This window comes from Scyliorhinus canicula, chromosome 12 (genome assembly GCF_902713615.1).
Source record: "Scyliorhinus canicula chromosome 12, sScyCan1.1, whole genome shotgun sequence".
Lineage (NCBI taxonomy): Eukaryota > Metazoa > Chordata > Chondrichthyes > Carcharhiniformes > Scyliorhinidae > Scyliorhinus > Scyliorhinus canicula.
Genome location: NC_052157.1, coordinates 133300632 through 133322336, shown reverse-complemented (window position 1 = coordinate 133322336; position 21705 = coordinate 133300632). Strand labels below are relative to the sequence as shown.

The following is a 21705-nucleotide window of genomic DNA, read 5'->3' as shown; positions in this document are numbered from 1 at the left end:
GGGAGGGGGGCGGGACGCCCTGTGATCCGGGTGGTCACCTGGAATGCGAGAGGACTGAATGGGCCGGTGAAGCGGTCTAGGGTACTTGCTCATCTGAAGGGGCTAAAGGCAGATGTGGCAATGCTGCAGGAGACCCACCTGAAGGTGGCGGACCAGGTCCGTCTGAGGAAGGGGTGCGTGGGGCAGGTTTTCCACTCTGGGTTGGATGTGAAGAACCGGGGAGTGGCGTTCCTGGTGGGGAAAAATGTGTCGTTTGAGGCATCTGAGGTGGTGTCGGATATGGGGGGTAGGTTTGTTATGGTAAGGGGCAGGTTACAGGGAGAGAAGGTGGTACTTGTTAGTGTGTATGCCCCAAATTGGGATGATGCGGGCTTTATGAGGCGTATGCTGGGACGTGTCCCGGATCTAGAGTCGGGAGGTCTGATTATGGGGGGGGGGGGGGGGGGACTTCAATACGGTGTTGGATCCTTCACTGGATCGGTCCAGTTCAAGGACGGGTAGGAGGCCGGCGGCGGCCAAGGTGCTGAGGGGGTTTATGGACCAGATGGGAGGGGTGGACCCATGGAGGTTTTTGAGGCAGAGGGCACGGGAGTACTCTTTCTTCTCCCATGTACATAGGGTTTATTCCCGGATAGGCTTCTTCGTGGTGAGTAGGGGACTGATTCCGAGAGTGGAGGAGGCCGAATATTCGGCCATTGCAATCTCCGACCACGCTCCACATTGGATGGAGTTGGAGATGGGGGAGGTGCGGGACCAGCGCCCGTTGTGGCGGTTGGATGTGGGGTTGTTGGCGGAGGAGGAGGTGTGCAGGAGGGTCCGGGCAAGTATTGAGGGGTACCTCGAGGTGAATGATACGGGGGAGGTCCGGGTGGGGATGGTTTGGGAAGTCCTGAAGTCAGTGATTCGTGGGGAGCTGATATCCATCCGGGCACACAGGGAAAGGAGTGAGAGGGATAGACTGGTGGGGAAGATCCTGGAGGTAGATAGGAGGTATGCGGAGGCACCAGAGGAGGGATTGTTGGGGGAGAGGCGCAGCCTACAGGCTAAATTTGATTTGTTGACCACTAGAAAGGCGGAGGCACAGTGGAGGAAGGCACAAGGGGCAGTGTATGAACATGGTGAAAAGGCGAGTAGGATGCTGGCTCATCAGCTCCGCAAGCGGGACGCGGCTAGGGAATTGCTGGAGTGAGATAAGAGTGGGAATGTGGTGCGGAAGGGGGTAGAGGTGAATGAGGTCTTCAAGGACTTTTACGGGGAACTGTACCGGTCGGAGCCAACGGTGGAGAGGAGGGGAATGGAGAGTTTTCTCGACAGGCTATCTTTCCCGAAGGTGCAGGAGGAGCAGGTGGAGGGGTTGGGGGCACCGATTGAGCTGGAGGAGCTGGTTAAGGGGATCGGGCAGATGCAGTCAGGGAAGGCGCCGGGGCCGGATGGGTTCCCGGTGGAGTTTTATAAGAAGTTTGTGGACCTAGTGGGCCCCCTGCTGGTGCGGACACTTAATGAGGCGTGGGAAGGGGGGACTTTGCCCCCGACGATGTCGCGGGCGCTGATTTCTTTAATCTTAAAGAGGGACAAGGACCCCCAGCAGTGTGGCTCATACAGGCCCATATCTCTTTTTAATGTGGATGCCAAGGTGCTGGCAAAGATCCTGGCCCCCAGGATTGAGGACTGTGTGCCAGGGGTTGTACACGAGGACCAGACAGGTTTTGTTAAGGGAAGGCAGCTGAACACGAATGTGCGGAGGTTGTTGAAATGTCATCATGATGCCGGCGATTGAGGAGGAGGCTCAGATAGTGGTGGCGCTGGATGCGGAGAAGGCCTTCGATAGAGTGGAGTGGGGGTACTTATGGGAGGTGTTGGGGAGGTTTGGATTTGGTGAAGGGTTTATTAGATGGGTGAGGCTGCTATATGAGGCCCCGATGGCGTGTGTGGCCACGAACGGGAGGAGGTCGGAGTACTTCTGGCTTTACCGAGGGACCAGGCAGGGTGGCCCCCTGTCCCCCTGTCCCCCTTGTTATTTGCATTGGCAATCGAACCGTTGGCGATGGCATTGAGGGATTCGGGAAGGTGCAGGGGTTTGGTGCGGGGTGGGGAGGAACATAGGGTGTCGTTGTATGCCGATGACCTGCTGCTGTATGTGGCGGACCCGGTGGGAGGGATGCCGGGGGTGATGGAGCTGCTAGCTGAGTTTGGGACCTTTTCAGGCTATAAACTAAATCTAGGCAAGAGTGAGGTGTTTGTGGTGCACCCTGGGGACCAGGAGGAGGGAATTGGTAGGCTCCCGCTTAGGAGGGCAGGGGAGAGTTTTAGGTACCTGGGGGTGCAGGTGGCCAGGGACTGGGGGACTCTTCACAAGCATAATTTCACCAGACTTGTGGATCAGATGGAGGGGTTCAAGAGGTGGGACATGCTGCCATTGTCGTTGGCGGGGAGGGTGCAGTCCGTCAAAATGACAGTGCTTCCGAGGTTCTTGTTCCTCTTTCAGTGCTTGCCCATCTTCATCCCCAGGGCCTTCTTTAGGAGGGTGACTAGCAGTATTTTGAGCTTTGTGTGGGCACATGGGACTCCGCGAGTGAAGAGGGTTTTCCTGGAGCGAGGGAGGGATAGAGGCGGGCTGGTGCTGCCCAACCTTTTGGGGTACTACTGGGCGGCCAATGTGTCAATGGTGCGTAAATGGGTGATGGAGGGGGGGGGGGGGCGGCGTGGAAAATAATGGAGATGGCGTCTTGTAGAGGTACGAGCCTGGGTGCCTTGGTAACGGTGCCGCTGCCGCTCTTTCCTAAGAGATATATCACGAGCCCAGTGGTGGCGGCGACCCTAAGAATCTGGGGACAGTGGAGACGGCACAGGGGGGAAACAGGGGGCTCGATGGAGGCTCCATTAGGGGGAAACCATCGGTTCGTCCCGGGGAACACCGAGGGGGGATTTAGGGGGTGGTATAGGGTGGGCATCAGTAAATTGAGGGACCTGTTTATTGGCGGGAGGTTTGCGGGCCTGGGGGAACTGGAAGATAAATTTGGGCTCCCCCAAGGGAACATGTTCAGATACTTGCAGGTAAAGGCGTTTGCTAGGCGACAGGTGGAGGAATTTCCTTTGCTGCCCTCGCGGGGGGCGATGGACAGAGTGCTTTCGGGGGTGTGGGTCGGAGAAAGGAAGGTGTCTGACATTTATAAGGTAATGCAGGAGGTGGATGAGTCGTCAGTGGAGGAGCTGAAGGCTAAATGGGAGGGGGAACTAGGGGAGCAGATAGAGGTTGGGACTTGGGCGGATGCCTTGGAGAGAGTCAACTCTTCCTCTTCCTGTGCAAGGCTTAGTCTCGTCCAATTTAAGGTGCTGCATCGGGCCCATATGTCTATGACTCGGATGAGTAGGTTCTTTGGGGGTGAGGACAGGTGCACCAGGTGTTCGGGGAGTCCAGCGAATCATGCCCATATGTTCTGGGCATGCCCGGCACTGGAAGAATTCTGGAAGGGGGTGGCGGGGACGGTGTCGAGGGTGGTTGGATCCAGGGTCAAACCAGGTTGGGGACTTGCGATTTTTGGAGTAGCGGCGGAGCCGGGAGTGCAGGAGGCGAAAGAGGCCGGTGTTCTGGCCTTTGTGTCCCTAGTAGCCCGGCGGAGGATCTTGATGCAGTGGAAAGATGCGAGGCCCCCATGTGTGGAGACCTGGATCAATGACATGGCGGGATTTATAAAATTGGAGAGGGTCAAATTTGCCCTGAGAGGATCAATACAAGGGTTCTATAAACGGTGGCAGCCTTTTCTGGACTTTCTGGCTCAAAGATAGGTATCTTGGTCAATAGCAGCAGCAACCCAGGGGGGAGGGTGTTCTTTATTGTTTCTACTGTTTATATTTTTTCTTTTTTTTTCTATGGTTACTTAACTTAATATTGTGTTAATTTAAGTTGTTGTTAATATGTTTTGTTGTTCATTGAGGATGGGCGAATGTTTATGACTGTTATCATTATTGTTATTGTTGGTACTTTATTGCGGTTCGTTGTTGTTATATAAATACAAAATTTTTCAATAAAAATTATTTTTTAAAAAACCAGTTCGCAGCCAGAAATTCACTACACAGCAACTGTTTGTCAAATCTTAAACAACCTCTTACTAATAATTTCGGCAAGAAATGTACACTCATTACAGAGTCTAATGTGTGAAATCTGTCATGTTAGTAAAGGAATAATTTGAAAAAGCATCCAAGGCCCATGCCAGAAACTTTTAATATCCTTTGCATAAGCCCGTCAGAAGCATTGGCTTTCTGCAGCACCAACTGGCAGCCCTTCAGAGAACCACTGCAGGTTGCAACCAACATAGAGAGTGCTTGAAAACATACCTACCTGTATGTGAACCAACAGGGATACAGTAGCACTTCCCAAAAGAACCTTTTAAAGCATGTGCACCATCATCCTTCAGGTGCCCAATATCCCATTCCTTTTCCACACACAAACACACACATCTATACTTAAGTTCTCAGACGAGCCCCCCCTAAATTTATTATGATCCCAGACCAGACTCCAACAGTACCGGTGCCAAGAACGGTGCGAATCACTCTGGCGTCGGGCCGCCCGGAAGTTGGGGAATCCTCTGCACTTCTGGGGGCTAGGCCGGCGCCGAAGGGCCGGCGCCGGCCGGCGTGATTTGGCGCATGCACAGGACTGCCAGCGTGTTCTGCCGAATGCGCAGAACCGCCGGCATGTTTCCTGCGCATGTGCAGGGGGTTTTCTTCTCCTCGCCGGCCATGGTGGAGCCTTACAGAGTCCAGCGCGGAGGGAAAGAGTGCCCCCAGGGCACAAGCCCGTCCGCAGATCGGTGGCCACTGTGGGGGGGCCCCCCGGGGCAGGATTCCCCCACGCCCCCACCCTCCCCGAGGACCCCGCTAGAAGGCTGACAAGCCAGGTCCCGCCGGGATGTACCATGTCCATTTCACGCCGGCGGGACTGGCCGAAAACGTGCGGCTGCTCGGCCCATCAGGGCCTGGAGAATTTCCGGGGGGGGGGGGGGGGGCGTTGCCAATGGACCCAGACCAGCGCAATCCCCGCCCCCGCCCAAAATCCGGCACCGGAGCAGCGGGACGGGATTTATGCTGGCCCTCAACAATTCTCCGACCCCTCCCGCCCCATATTCTTAGCACCTCCAAAACCTCTGACCTGACAGTGAAGGGTATCAGTCAGCCCAATTCCCAAAGAACATAGCCTCGCTCTTGCCACAATTTACCTTGACACCAAAGAACAGTTCAAACTAGTCGCAATGTTGATCAGTCTATGCACAGACAGTGGATCCGAACAGGGAGGCTTTGACTGGAATGCCTCCACTACCTGGGACTGGGATAGTCGCTCCTTTTATGCCCGCATCATCCCTGATGGACTCAGAAAAGGCTCTATACAACACAATGGTCAGCTCTGCCCGACACCAGATTTAAATTAGAAAGCTTTCCAATTCCCACCTGTTGATTGAAACTACATTGATGTTTATGTAGAGCAGTTAGATCCAATTGCAGATTAATTCCCCAAACCACATTTTGAAGAGGACATCAATCATATGTGTGCGCAATATTCTGTCAGAGGCATTCTTCTGGCCCGGGCTGATGAGGCAGGTGTTCGTAACCCTGTCCTGCTCATAGGCCTATCAGAGGTATTCCTGCCTAGTAGACACCAGGGGCGCAATTTTCCCAAAGGGAGACAAACAGCCGACTCCGGCGTCAGAGGCCGCTCCTCACCCCCTATTCTCCCCCCCCCCCCCGCCCCCGCCCGGGGGGCTAGGAGCGGTGATGCGTGAATTCCGAGCGCTCGGCCTTGACGCTTGCGTCAAAGCAGCGCACCGGGAATGACGCTTCCGGCGGCGCCTAAGTGACGTCAGCCGCGCATGCGCAGGTTGGCCGGCGCCAAACCGCGCATGCGCGTTTGCCGTCTTCCCCTCCGCTGCCCCGCAAGACATGGCAGCTTGATGTTGCGGGGCGGCGGAGGGAAAAGAGTGCGTCTTTTAGAGACACCGGCCCGATGATTGGTGGGCACCGATCGTGGGCCAGACATCTCCTGAGCACGCCCGTGGTGCTCGATCCTCCCTCCGCCCCCTACAGGCCACACACACACACACACACACACACACACACACACACAGAGGTCGCGCTGTTCACGCCGGCAGCGACCAGGTGTGGTTGGCGCGGGCGAGAACCGGCCGGGTTCAGCAGGTCGGTCGGCCCATTCGGGCCGGAGAATCGCCGGTCACCGTGAGAAACGGCGAGCGGCGATTCTCCGAGCTGCCTGTCGAAAAACGCGACATGCCATTTGGGGGGGGGGGGGGGGGGAAATAGCGGGGGGTGCCAGGGCGGCGTGGCGTGATTCGCCCGGCCCTCCCGCGATTCTCCCACCCGGCGTGGGGTGCGGAGAATCGCGCCCCAGGTCTGGTCAGGGTTGATTACAGATTCGAGAGCAGACCTGACCCGATTGGTGATTACCTTGAACAGAATTTTATTGTCCCCATTTCACTGTTGAATGTGTTGCTAATTTCCCCCTTCTGCTTGTAGGCGAGTATAATTATGGCTTTCCTCATGGATTCTAACATGTTCCCGAGCAGAAGCATACTCTCGTATATCACCAGCGGGTCATTGCCAATCCAGTCCTGCAGAGCCGAATACAACTCAGCTGGTACGCTATCGCTTCCTGGAGTTTTACTTGTCCTGAGTTCACAAGGGCCTTAGTCAACTCATCCATTAGCAGTATATACAGACTATCCCACTTACTGTCCTTTAAGGCCTCTGCGATAGAGAACAGGAAGAACTGAAGGCCATGCTCACTTCATATAGTCCAGCATAAAAGTATTTGATCAAAATGTCAGACTGCGATGACAAAACTGAGCCATCTACTTTCTTCAGACTGCTGATCACAGAGCTCGCGGTGTACAGTTTGGATGAAAGCATGTCTCATCTACTCTATGGAGCAGATTCTGGACCGGAAGATGATCTTGGAAGCCACTGCGGATGCGAATTCTCATCCTCATCTGAAGTGCAGCCATCCTGGTCATCGGTGTCGGATAGGAGTGGTCTCTTGCTGCTCACTTGGGGGATGGCTTTGTGCTTTCCTCCCCCCCTCCTTGTTCCTCTTCAACAGCAGCCAAACACCCCCTCTGATGGTTGCTCCTCCATTGGTTCAGTACATCAGAGGTGGGAAATGCAGTGGGGTTGTTTGGTCTCCCTCTTTCCGTTCCCCTCGTCTTCTGCTTTCTCCTCCTTTGTCCCATTTTGCTGGCTGGAGGTTTGCACATCTCCTTGGCGGTAGTCGGGCTGTCCATTATGTCTGTTTGGCCATACTTTGCTCTCACCCCCCTGTGCACAAGGATGGTCGCGTTTGGGGCAGTCTTGGAGAGATCCGTGCCGCCCATGTCGGGCGGCGCGGTATCACAGTGATTAGCACTGTTGCTTCACAGCGCCAGGGTCCCAGGTTCGATTCCCGGCTTGGGTCACTGCCTTGCTGAGTCTGCATGTTCTCTCTGTGACTGCATGGGTTGCCTCCCACAAGTCCCCAAATACATGATGATGGGTTGGGTAGGCTGGGTCTATGTGGACTGCATTTGATGCAGTGTAGAGAGAGACAGGCTTTCAACACTCGAGATGCAACACGATTTTATTTAACATCTAACTATATTACATGCTTAACTGGGGGTTGACACTATGCTGACTTGACTGGAGACCCGAGGCTAGCCTGACCAGACTGACTACCACATGGTGTTTGCACTGGCTGCTGCTCACGCGCTCGGACTGTCTCAGAGGCTGGATCCCAAGAGCGCGGGAAAACTGGTGCCCTCTGGCTTTATAGTGTTTGTGTCCTGTCTGGTGATTGGCTGCTGTGTTCTGTGTGCTCACTGGTCATCCTGTGTGTCAATCACTGCCTGTCTGCAAGCCATCATATACATGGATGCATATTATGAGACATGCTATTAGGTGAATTGGACATTCTGAATTCCCTCTGTGTACCCGAACAGATGCCGTAGTGTGGCAACTAGGGGCTTTTCACAGTAACTTCATTGCAGTGTCAATGTAAGCCTGCTTGCGACAATAAAGATTATTATTATAGATGGCCTGCTCCGCCTCACAGTTGCAGCACTTTTGTCTGATGTCCTTGTTGCTTGCAATTTTTGCAGGAGTGTGCGCTGCAGTTGGCTGTCATACGACAAGATTTTCCACAGGGACAACAAAACTTTGAGCTGCCCTGCAGAGATGAGATAGCCACAGCTTCCCCCCAATTGCATCGCTGCAGATTGGAGGATTACTCCCTTACCATTAGTCTGGAGTGTCATCTTGGCCTGGTGTTTTCTAGTCCAGATTCCGAAGGCATGCCTGATCACAGAGCAATTCCCAACCTCATCGATGTTAGCGAGGAAGGCAAGCAGATTTAGGACCGGAACATAGGGGGATAGAGGTGCACAGACACCTGGAGATGGCAGAGTAGAGAAGGGCTCTGCTTTGAGGATTCTCAGGTGTGACAGTTCTCTCTTCTCCTCAAACACTTTCAGGAGCCTGATGAGGCAGAATTCTTGAAGGTCTTGTCAAAGTATCCAGCACTGGGGAAGTGTTGCAGACAGTAGACGTCAGTAGCTTCAAATCAAGTTCCCGATGTCAGGCACCGAGGTCTCTTAAAAAGGAGAACAAAAACACTGAAGAGTTTCCAACACCAAAGGGCAAGGGGTCAAAAAACCTCAGCTGAAATCCCCTGATAATAGGAATGAAACCCACAAGAAATCAATTCTCACACAAAAGCAGAGGGAAGCATGGTTAGAATCCTGGGAGATCAACCTACGTGATCATTGACTCTCCCCTGCTAGACAAGTACCATCCCGTTCTATACTGAACCAAAGTAAATTAAAGCTCTTTGTTCAACCTATGGGCTCATTACATGCACCAAGGTATCAGACAAGTGAAAACACACATTACAGTACTGAGAGCACTGTTCCCACATGACAATGATTGATCATAGAATTCCTACAGTGCAGAAGGAGGCTAATCAGCCCATTGAGTCTACACCAATCCTCTGAAAGAGAACCCTACTTAGGCCCATTCCCCACCCTAACTCCACCTAACCTGTATATCGTTGGACTGTGTGAGTAACACGGAGCACCTGGAGGAAACCCACACAGACATGGAGAGAAAGTGCAAACTGCACACTTGACAGTCACCCAAGGCTGGAATTGAACCCAGGTCCCTGGCGTTGTGAGATAGCAGTGCTAACCACTGTGCCACCATGCTGCACCAAGCAGCACAGCTGAGCTTGTCGGTGTACCTCAAAGAAGTCATTTTTATATTTTTAGACTACAGCAACTCCGTACACTTTGGATAATCTTAAACATCACAAGCTAATTGTTTGATTAGTTCGTGTAATTTGACCTTGAAATGCTATCAAATATTGAACTTTGCCAGCTCACATTGCATACCACATGGCAAATTCTCACTACAGAAGCATTGTCTGCTCAACCATCCAAGAGCATTAGTTCTGCCAGCAAACTGGCTTGTTAACCTGCATCAAGATCCACTGAAACGAAAAAAAATTACGTAGAGAATCAGAGTTGGGGGTGGACTCCCCTATTGTGGATTCGAATGGGTCATCAATATTTATTTTAAAAGTGTTTATTGCATACAAGCATTTTGTGCTCTGTAATGAAATTTAATTTGTTTGGGTCCAAAATCCAAGAGGTAGTTCATCAAACTCGAGAATAACCTGGAAATAAATCTATTTGGTATCACGAGTAAGTCAGTCTCCAGCTCCTGCCCAAACACAATTCCATTTTATTCTTAATTACTAGATGACCACTTTTATTTCTGCAGATGCAGTCAGTCTGCCACCTTGAGCCAATTCAATCATTTCATCATTGTTCTAAAGTTTACATCATGTCTTTATTCAATTCCCAGCTTGGGTCACTGCCTGTGCAGAATCTGCACGTTCTCCCCGTGTCTATGTGGGTTTCCTCCGAGTTCTCCGGTTTCCTCCCACTAGCCCCGAAAGACGTGCTTGTTAGGTGAATTGGACATTCTGAATTCTCCCTTTGTGTACCTGAACAGGAGCTGGAGTGTGGTGACTATGTTCTGCTGGAATGTAAAAAAAAAAAAAATTAAAAAAGGATTTACATCTGCTGGAAGGCAAACGCAAGCTTTTGCACAGATTTAAAAGGTGATTCATAGAAGGATTCAAAATGGTCCTTTGAGGTGAGGATCTCTGGAATTCATTGTCTGGTTTGGTGGTGGAGACAGAAACCCTCAACTCATTCAAAAAGATATCTGGATCTGCACCCGAGGTTCTGTAACCTGCAAGGTTACAGACCAGGTGTTGAAAGGTAATTAGGATGGACAGCCAGTTGAAAAAAAAATCTTTATTAGTGTCACAAGTAGGCTTACATTAAACCGCAATGAAGTCACTATAAAAATCCCACCTGCACAAGTATGATGGGCTGAATGACTTCATGCCTAACTTTTCTATGGTCTTAAAAACATCCAACCTTTAACAGTTTCCAATTGATAATATTCTATGAAGCAGCAGCACCAAGAAATTGACTACAATTATGAATAAAACAATGCACTACATAAAATAGCCAAGCAACCAAACCAACTCAGCAGGTTAGGTTAAGATTATCCCCATACATATAATTAGAATGCTCGCTTTTACTCAGCTTTTATTTCACCACAGGAACAGAGTTTCACTGGTAGCAGGTATTAATTTTCCAATGTCTTTCTTGTAGCAGTTTTTTTTTCCATTGTTAGAGAGAAAGAACATACAAGTCAAGAACTATTTAGGCAACCGGAAGCAGACAATGGCCTCAACACGGTGGGCAGCATGGTAGCACAGTTTCTTCACAGATTCAGGGTCCCAGGTTCGATTCCTGGCTTGGGTCACTGTCTGTGCGCAGTCTGCACGTTCTCCCAGTGTCTCTATGTGGGTTTCCTCTGGGTGCTCCAGTTTCCTCCCACAGTCCAAAGATGTGCAGGTTAGGTAAATTGACCATGTTAAATTGCCCTTAGGTTAGATGGGGTTACTGGTTTATGGGGATAGGGCAGAGGTGTGGGTTTAAGTGGGGTGCTCTTTCCAAGTGCTGATGCAGATTCAATGGGCTGAATGGCCTCCTTCTGCGCTGTAAATTCTATGCAATCTATGAATATCTAGGCATCCAATTAATAAAGCACAAATTAGTGACTAGGTGCTTTGCTAGTCTCATACCAGGCTGATATTAGCCATTTCTAAACACTTTTACAAATCTGCAAATAGAGGTACTAAATTAATCTGGTGCAGCCGCGAATAACAGGTAACAATGAAATGAAATTAAAGAAAATTGCTCGTCACAAGTAGGATTCAAATGAAGTTACTGCAAAAAGCCCCTAGTCGCCACATTCCGGCGCCTGTTCGGGGAGGCTGGTACGGGAATTGAACCATGCTGCTGGCCTGCCTTGGTCTGCTTTCAAAGCTAGCGATTTAGTCCTGTGCCAAACCAGTCACTGCAAATTCACAGCTCATTTTAATTTTAAACAGTCAATTTTTTTGCATTGTCTGACATTCATTAATAGATTCAGACCACCCAATAATGAATGTAAACCATTTCCAATGACATTAATAGGTGACTGACCACCCAAGAGGGTGGAGAAAAAAAATGCAAATTAAGGAATGAGTGAAAAAAAGAATAATCATGGGAATTTCAATAGCCCAATTTTAATTGGACAGAAGAGGTAAAAAGGGCCAAGGAAATGGGAGTTCCTACAATAGGTACATGACTCCTTTCCAACTCAACATGTAAAATGTATAACAAGCGAAGACTTTCTATTTGATCTAGTAATGGGGAATGATTGTTAAGGAAGTAAAAGTAGCAGAATATCTTGGCGATGTGACCATAATAAAATGTTTTACAATAAGAATAGAAAAGGACTGAAGTATGATAAAAACCGAGTTAAAAGATTAGAGAAAAGGGGACAGTAGAGTGGCTTGCACTGTTGCCTCACAGCACTGGGGACCCTGGTTCAATTCCGGCCTTAGGTGATTGTATGGAGTTTGCACATTCTCCCAGTGTCTGTGTGGCTTTCCTCCGGGTGCTCCGGTTTCCTCCCCCAGTCCAAGGACACGTAGATTAGGTGGGGTTACAGGGATAGGATGGGTAGGTAAGGTGCTCTTTCAGAGGATTGGTGCAGACGTGATGTGCCGAAAGGCCTCCTTCTGTGCTGTAGAGGGTTCCAACATTCTAAACTTGGGGAAATAAAATGGGCAATAATAATACTGAACAACGAACACCATTAGATGTTTCTGAGCGCGCAGGAAAAGCACTAAAAAGGAATTATCAAAATAAATACTAGTGAATCCATGACTAAATAAAAACACAAGGGAAAATTGAAGCTTAGGAAGAAAGCATACATTATGTAAGCAGTGGAGGCATATGGAAAGAGAGAAGACAAAGAGATTAGAAAGAGATTAGGAAGGTAGAACACATTGGCCAAATTTTTTTCCATCATTGTTTGCAGCTGGGATTTTCTGGTGCCGCTGAATGGTGGGAGTTTTGGCTGGAATAGCAAATGTTTCGTTCTCACAGGTCCCCGCCACAGACGAGACTAGAGAATTCAAACCATTAAGTGTGTAAACAGCAGAGGAATGCATGGAAAGAGAGAATGAAAGGCGGAACTGCAAAGAGATCAGGAGAAAAGTTTGTTTTAAAAAATCAGGTAAGAGGGGAATAGAGGTAGACAATCAAATGATGAGCTGAAGAATGAGATAGATGTATGAGCAAACTAAAATCAAACTCCAATGAGGACAAAACCACTGCTTTGAATGGATTTATAAAAAGTGAAGAGCAAGGAACCTGATGAAACTCTAATGTAATTCCTAAACATGCCCAAGAAATTATAGACTTGTCAGCATAACTGATGGAAACCCTACTTAAGGGAAGAATAGAAGAACTAGGCTAACCGTATCAAAAGCTTTGAAGGGGTAACAAAAAAGAGTATACAACTGTCATGCAGTAGATCAAATTTATCTGGATTTTGAAAGAGACATCGATACGTTGGCCCATTATAGGCTAATTAATAAGGTCAGAATAAGAGGTTAGGTGGCAGAGTGCAGTCCTAGCTGGCTTCAGACAAGCAAAGAAAGGGAGTAAAGACTGGCAGAAGTTGGGAAATGGTGTTCCACAAACAGCTTTGGGACCTCGGCTGTCCACAATTTACGTTGATGTTTGGAATCAAAATCACAATTTTAAATTTGAGGATGACACCAAATTGGGAGAACAGTCAATACAGAGGGGGACTGCAACAAATTACAGCGGACAGTAATACATGGAAAATTACGTCTAATATAGATAAATGTGAGCTAGTATATTTTGGTAGGATGAACAACATAGTTACTTGAAAAAAGGTGCCAGTTTAGGTGGGTAGAGGAACAAATGAATCAGAGTATAAATGCGTGATTCACTGAAACATTCTAACCCAGGTTAGCGAGGCCATTAATAACAAGAAAATCAAGCTTTATTTCTCGGGGAGCAAAATTGAAAATTAGGTAAGTTATGCTTAACCTGTAACAAACCTTGGTTAGGCAGCTCTTTTACAACTGTCTAGTAAAAATGCTTGTAGATTCTAACTTTAAAAGGGTGTCAAACTTCAACAGGAGAGTTCAGTCAATTGTCATAGAAGCACATAATACCTAAAATATATGCTTTATGAAGAACAGGGGCACCTTTTCACACCTCATGTTGGTCATGATTTTGGATTAAGGGCTTTATTCATATTCCATAGACAAGGCTTTGCTAGGTGGTTTTCACTTTCAATGGCAAGTATTCTGCATTTTGAGAAACACCTGCTAAAACAAAATTTTTAAAAATGGCAGATCAAGTTGGGGGAATGCCTAAAATACTACTGGTAGCTACTCATCGACTGAAATAAATCCACTAGTATTTTGCCACTGAGCTTTCGTCAAGTCAGATCCATGTCAATAGTGCCCTTACATGCAGTTTTACTGTAATATCTTTCAAATTTTAAAAATACTTTAAACATTTCGTACAGCCACACTAGCTTCATGGTTAGTTATTTCTACAAACAACCTGTAAAAGGCTTTGCAAGAATTTTGTTACCCAGCAGACTTAACATAAAGAACAATTAATTCCAATCCTGTTCCAGTCTATTCATATGTTACAAATACAAGGTTTTAAAAGATTGTTATGTTTAGAGACCATCTTTAATTTAGTATAAAATGGAGGAATCAAAGTCATGTGACCTGTTCTGAATTCTGCTGTCTGCGAGCCTGAGTGGCTTGGGGATTAAATTGGCCATAGGTTGTTTTTAAGAGGGAGGGTCCAAGGTATTCCCACACCAGTAAACAATGACTAAAGCATCTGTGCTAATGATGAATAAACTACTAATCTCCAAAATCCAAAAGGAAGTTGTTATGAATGTCAGGTAATGAAAACTGTCTATTTTCAAGATAGCCATCCTTTGGATCCCAACTATTTGAGAGATGCAAGAACGCTGGTGATAGTTTGCACTGGCCAAGTTCATGATGATTTAAATAAGACTGGAGAATTTGCCTTGTTTAGGCTAGGAGGAGGAATCTCAAGGGTAAACCTAACTGTAAAAAACATTTCAGGGATTAGAAGTTACCTGGCTAGAAAAAGATAAGGGAAACAAGCCCTTGGGAGTTAAGATCTCTTTGGCCTGGATCCAGAAGAAGTGTCGATTTAAAGGAAAGAAGTACAACCATGGAGGAGATTTCTGGTTGCATTAAAGCATTAAGAAGGGAATTTAACCATTGGGAATTTAAATTTCTCTGAAAAAGTTATAGGTCTCTACAAGGCTCATAACACTTGTCTTCTGACCAAAGGTTAAATTTCCATCCTAAAATATCAGTATTCAAGCAACTTTATTCTGTTGAATTTGAACTTCTGAATAAAAATTGTATTTTAGACATACATCTAAAGTACATTTAATATAGAGCAAATGTTTCTACAAAACTGTCATCTTTCCTTTGATCTGGAGTAAATATTTGTTTGATTACACTTCTGCAAAGCATCTTGGGACATTCCCCTACATTAAAGGCAGTATAGAAAGGGAAAGAGACAGCTGCACAAAATAGGATACAGGGCTACTTGTTGTCTTTCCGGAAGACAGTGATTATTTATTCTTTAAAAATAAAAACAATAAATGGTTTCATTTTAATGATATGGTGGATTTGTTCTCCCTGCCTCAAAACCACAGGCCCCAAAACAAGGAAAACAAAAATCAGAAAGGAGCCTACCATTTGACTACTGATCTGCAGATATGAATAACTGCACTGTTTTTTTGTGAACAATTATAAAGTACTGGTTATAAGTGGCAAAATACGCTAGACCAACAACTCAAACGCATACACACAGAACCAAATAATTTTAATTGTATTTTGTTATTCAGTACAACTCAGGTTTAACATAAGCTGCTGTGGAGTACATGTCAGCACAAAGGAATTGACTAATGAAGGAATTCTGTTCAAACGAAGTACTTTGAAAGCCCAGCAAAATTCACATGGCGATAAAAGTCCATTCTAATGCAACCGTAACAAAGTAGCATAGCAAACTTTCAGTCCATGGGAATTTTTAAAAAAATGTATAAAACACATAATTAAGAATTGCAAAAGAACACGAGGAGCCCCACCCAACAGACAAGGGAGTCACAAATGTGCATTTATACAATATTATCAAGAACTACACAAATATATGTATCATGCCAATTAGAGTGTGCAGTACAACAAAATCACATTTCTTCCAGACCAAGTAATCAATGCTTACTCACACAAGACTAGAACAGTTAATTCCCATCTGGTCCACAAAAGCTGCACATTCTCATCTTCGTCAGTGTCTCGTCGTAAATAGCCAACCTCAACAGTTCTTCAACTGGCAGCTTTAGCTGTTTGACAGTGACATAAAACTAGCCAGTGAAGAACGGCTGTAGGATAGCCAGAGTAATTAATGGAATTCAACCTTCCTACAAAGGAAAAAAAAAACAAAGTTGTTTATCTCCCTGGCTAACCTGCACAGTAATTGAAATATTTTATGAAGCCACTTGAGCACTAGGATCACTTAAAACAATTAACATTATTGGCTTTATAATATATTTAAGGCAGTTTGCCATAGTTTCAGTTAAAACACTTGGAAGTAAAAGGTTTACTGAAAATAATCAGATACAAGACATTTTTCATTAAAAAAAATATTTTTCTTTTTTATATGGAACTACTTAGTAGATTGGCCACACCCTCCCAAGATAGACTTACCAGAAAATAACCCAGAAGTTATTCTAGCTATGGAAACTGCACAGGCATGCCTTCCAGTACTGTGGGTTATACTCAGTCAACTCATGATGCTATGAATTCCTGAGATGCCTCTTACATATGGCATAAATTCCGATCCGTCTGCCGGCCCCTATTTGTCTGAACTGCGATACAAACTTCAGTACCGCCCTTCACCTTGGCTTTAATGCATGATTCAGCAATAGGCCAAATCCGAGACTTTTATCCAGTGACTTGACAGGAAACAAAGTCTTGGGGGGGGGGGGGGGGGGGGTAAAGAAAGAGGAAGGAGACAACATCTGCTGTCCCGGCAAAAGTATTTGAAAACTCTTCTTGCATAATTCATTAGCATTTCTGTAAAGATGCACAAGTGCAAATAGATCCAAACCCCAATTATTGAAACAATACGATATCCTTACTTGATTCAGTGCCTATTAAAACGTATTTCAACAGATTGTATTTTAACTATAAGTTGGGGATAGTATCGACTGTCCAAGGGGAAAACTAAAAAGGTTATTCGCCGATCAGCATCTGAACCCCTAAGATTAGGTCAGTCTGGTAACACCCAATTTGGTAACACCCAACGTCCTGCTCACAAAACAGCTCCATTACACACTTAGTCATTGTGAGAAACGCAGTATCGGCCAAAAAAATATAATTCCCAGTACGTCCCTTTCTGACACACCAAGATTCGCAGGAAATTGCACATACCCCAGCGTCCCGCACCCACATAAAAACGCATCGATTGGTTACTTGTGACATTAAAGGCCCCTCCACACTTTTACGACCCCCGGTGAGAAATACCGAACGTAACAAGCTCCAGATTAAATGTTCAGGATTTACAGTAAACCGCATTACTCATCTCACTTTTTTTTTCCCCCGCAGAGATTTTTTTTTTGTTCACCAGTTCACTCTCGGCTCCAGGGGAAATCCGCCCCAGGAAAAAAATGAAATTATTAGGAGAGGGGAACTTTGGAATACTTTCACCACAGGCAGGACAAGTTATTTAAATTCTTACATTAAAGAGAGAGAGGGGGGGGGGGGGGGGGGGGGGAAGAGAGGGCCATTTTAACGAACGCAAGACCAATGACATTGGAGCGAGACTGCACCCTGCAGTTGCAAAGTAAAAGGCAGAAACTCGACTGCAGTGTTGCGTAAGCACCAAGATAAATGCAAACAACCCAACTCGACCCCCACCCCCCAAAAAAAAAATGTTTTAAGGACTGGGTTAAAAAAAAAGATGCGTTCATATCTGCCTGCTGCACAGATATTGGGTGATAGCCTCCAGGAAAACATTTTCTCACTTGCTTCACGTTCATCCCCGTCCTGCTCCATATGGAAACGCAAAAAAAAGATTCACCCAGAAATCGTCTGGGTCAGGCCAGGTGGAGACCACTCTCCATCTCCCCTCCACTCCCCAAAAATAAATCAATCAATTCAAATCAGTTTTTTAAAAAAAAAGACAAATCACTCTGTCCCCTCCCCCTCCCACCCCCACCCATAATATTCTGCTGCACTTCTAGAACTTTCCTGACCTCCACGCATATCTTCCACGCATTTTAAAAGATATTTAAAACACATCTCCTTCCTTGACGCGGAATAAATAAGCTTATTCCGCTTAAAAAGAGAACGCGCAAATAACATACCCCCAAAGCGAAATCTTACTTCAGCAAAGGCAGCCGATCTCTCTCCACCCAGAGGAAATAAGTTAAGACATTGGATTTATTTTTTTTCATACCACTTTTTTTTTTAATTTTAAAAGGGAGTAGTCTAGAATCTTTCTCTCTCTCTCTGGCAAGTTTTTTGTTTAAAACTTCAGGAACTTGCGCAGATTCGCATCGCCACCCTCCTCCAAGGCTTCAGAAGTGTGAATAAACTGCCCGTCCAAGTCTCTAGGGCTGAGCCGGCTGCCTTGGATGATTCCGTCAATGACAAGCCGGCGCCCCATCATCATCATCCGCTCAGCGGAGCTCGGCATCTTTCCCTTCTCGTTCAAGTCAGAGGACGATGCCCGCCCCGGCTTAGTGACTCAGTACTTTTCCCTTCCCAGTTACAAATCAGCTTCTCCTCACCGCGCCGGCGAACAAACTCACTGACTGCCTGACCGGCCGAGCTTCCCCACTCAACTTCATTTGACAGTTGCGGCCGTCATGGGCGCCTCCCGCTGATTGACGGGCGGCCCTGACCACTCGCCGCGCGCGAGGGGAGGGCGGCGGGGCGGGGCGTCCGCCGCCGGCCACCCAATTAGGAGGAGGATACCGGCCTGGGCGGCCACGCCTTTACTTCATTCCAGCCAGCATGCCCGAGAAGGGGTGGGGTGGGGAGTTAAAACAGTGGCCGGCTTTCTGTGACGCACAATGATTGACTGCGGCATAGACCAATGGGGTCGCGTCCTCCTACTGCCTGACGTCAGCCAGGCCAACTCCCGCCTCCCCACGGCCGCGAGGGCAGCTGCGCGCTGCTTTGTGGGACCTGTCGTTCCGGGACCAACTGTTTAACGGCTAGAGGACGCATCGCGCGTGACCAAAGTACAGCTCCCACAACAGACTGCGCCTACATGACTTAGCATTTTGTGAATGGCGATTTTAGAGGTTTGTCGGGTTAATTCGTTGGAACTGATGAAAACAGGAGTCTGTGGAGGAATGTTCAGGGTAGTTTTACCATGAAAGGTTGCGTTCTTTCTACATCTTGAGCGTCCCATCTCATTACAGTCCTCTTTTTTTGGTGTGTTGATTCTAATGATCATCCAAACATGAATCAATTTCCAATTATGGGAATTAGAAATTCTACTTTATCTGAATATAACCTTATTTTGAAAATAACATGGACAGTCGGGGATGACAAAACCTTGCATGTCAAAGACCACGACGACTGACAGCTTCCCTAGCCAATCAGAACTGCAACCTCCCAAAAAAAAGCTGGCGTTTTAAGGGGCTGTCACGGGTTCGAGGGAGGCGGGGTTTGGGCGAGGCGGACAATTTAATGACTCGTCAGAAAAACCTGCGTCACCGGTGTCCGCCCCCTTAGGCACGTCAGCGGTGTCCGCCCCCCCACAGCTGAGCGCTGCGAACCCAGTGACCTCATGGGGGCGATCAGCTGTTTTCATGTCTCGCCCTTGTGACTCGCGGACGTACAGTATAATGTGATGTAATCAAAGCCGATCACGTGTTGCCGCTGACCAACAAAAAATGTAACTTTTTTAAAGACAAAATTAAATGCGATAATCTCTTCCTTGATCTTTAATGACTTAATCACATAAGCGATTTCTGATCTTTTTCACTGGCTTCCCTGCAGTCGCTACGATGATTTTAATAAGCAAATTTACTTTGTACTTTCCCTGAGTGGACAGACCACCGTCATGTGATGATCGCATTTTGTGCCCTTGCCCTATCATGCAATTGAATGCAAAGAACGTGTACTTTGGGTTTTTCCTAACATGCAACTGCTCAATGCGTATTTGACAATCTAACTTTCCAAATATTGTCTCACAGCATCAATTCAATTCTACGATTCCAAAGTTCTAAGTTACGTCCATTATAACTCAAATGTCTTTAATAATATTTGCGCGAAATTTACTGGTTCGGATAGATACATACTAGTATTTAAAGCTAAAATTAAGAAATACAAATCTGCACTACCATTAAGCTGGTAAAGGATAATCATGTGCAATGAATTATATTAATAACCTAGTAATGACAAACATCTCAAAATATATTACTTAAAAGATTCAAAAGGCTGTGGCTTCAAACCTCACTTCAGTGCTGTACCAACAAAATGCTGTATTGTTGGATACAACTTTTCAGGTATATTAAATTACGTGTATGCATGGCATGTAAAATATCCAACGGCACTGTTTGAGGGAGAGGAAGAGGTTTCTCCCAATGTCCTCGCCACCATTTATCCATGAACCAATATCATTAAATCTGATGATTATTCATCACTTTATATGAGTGCAAATAGGCTGTTATGTTTCACTACATACCTACACCAAATGCACCACGACTGAAAAGCACTTTGGGTGGTCTCAAATATGTGAAAGGGAATTAAACGTGTTCTTTATTGTTTCCAAATATTTTACGACCAACACACTTTTGCTTGAAATGAAAATCGCTTATTGTCACAAGTAGGCTTCAAATGAAGTTACTGTGAAAAGTCCCTCGTCGCCACATTCCAGCACCTGTTCGGGGAGGCTGGTACGGTGCTTATGGCTGAAAAGTCTATTCCTTTCCTCCAATGGCATAAACTGCCAGTCACACCAGAAATAAAATTTAAAAAAATGAAAGACATGCAATAATATATGGTGCTTTTCTAGACCATGGGACTTTACAAAGTACTTTACAAACAATGAAATACTTTTGAAATGTAGTCACTGTTGTAATGTAGGAAACACAGCAGCTGTGTGTTTCTGACATTACAAAAGCATCATGATAATACCCACAATCTGTTTTTATTATTTGTTTGAGGGTTAAATATTAGCCAGGACATGGCAATAACTCCTCTGCTCTTCTTCGAAATATTTTACATAAACTCAAGCAGGCAGATGGGGCCTCAGTTTAAAGTTTTATCTGAAACACATATTCCCTCAGTACAGCTCTGAGTGTCAGTCTTTATTTTTGTGCTCAAGTCCCATAGTGAGACTTGAACCTTGGAAACTTATGATTCAGGGTGAGAGTGCTACTGACTGAGACATAGCTGACATAGAATCCCTACAGTGCAGAAGGAGGCCATTTGGCCCTGCAAGGCTTCAATGACGCTCTGAAAGAGCGCTATAATAGGCGGACACCCCGCCCTATCCCTGTAACCCAACGCATTGGTCATGGCCAATCCACCTAACCTGCACATCTTTGGACTGTGGGAGGAAATCAGAGCACCCGGAGGAAAACCACGCACACACAGGGAGAACATGCAAACTACACTCAGACAGTCATCCATGGTCAGAACCGAACCCGGGTCCCAGACACTGGGAGGCAGCAGTGCTAACCACTGTGCCACCATGGCGCCATATCCGGGATGAAAACTAGCTGTGTTCCAAATATATGTAATTTGTATTTTCTGCAGTATTATGTTATAAAAAATAATGTGTACAAAAGCTGGAGTTTGAAGATATTTAATGTACTCAGAATTCTTAAGCACTTTTAACTTCAGTGAACCACTTGCAATAGAAGAAAATGCTGAAAATGCATGGCAGTTAAGTCAACATTTGTAAAAAGGAAAGACTGATTAAGAACCATCCTTTGTGACTTCTGGTGGAAGCAAGTAGAGGGGAAATCACACGTTCGGTGCCTCCTGCTGGAGGCTTGGTTGTAAGAGTTTTAATGCCTGGTCCCGGGGGCAATTTGTTAATGATTGAGTGTAGGAAGGTATAAAGAAGGCAAAGAATGTCGAAGAGTCAGAGGAAAATAGCCGTGAAGAAAGGAGGGAGTGAGGGTTCATCATCG

At 46.5% G+C, this 21705-nt stretch overlaps 1 long non-coding RNA gene across 2 annotated transcripts; it reads right to left on the bottom strand.

The window, feature by feature from the left end:
• Positions 1 to 15357: 15357 nt before the first annotated feature.
• LOC119974875 lies at positions 15358 to 19013 on the bottom strand. Of its 2 annotated transcripts, none has more exons than XR_005462600.1 (2): positions 17914 to 19013; positions 15358 to 15966 (listed from the first exon to the last, which is right to left on the bottom strand). It is a non-coding gene; the product is annotated as an uncharacterized LOC119974875 (long non-coding RNA). The 2 variants fall into 2 exon arrangements; XR_005462599.1 differs by having other exon boundaries at positions 17933 to 19013.
• Positions 19014 to 21705: the final 2692 nt, after the last annotated feature.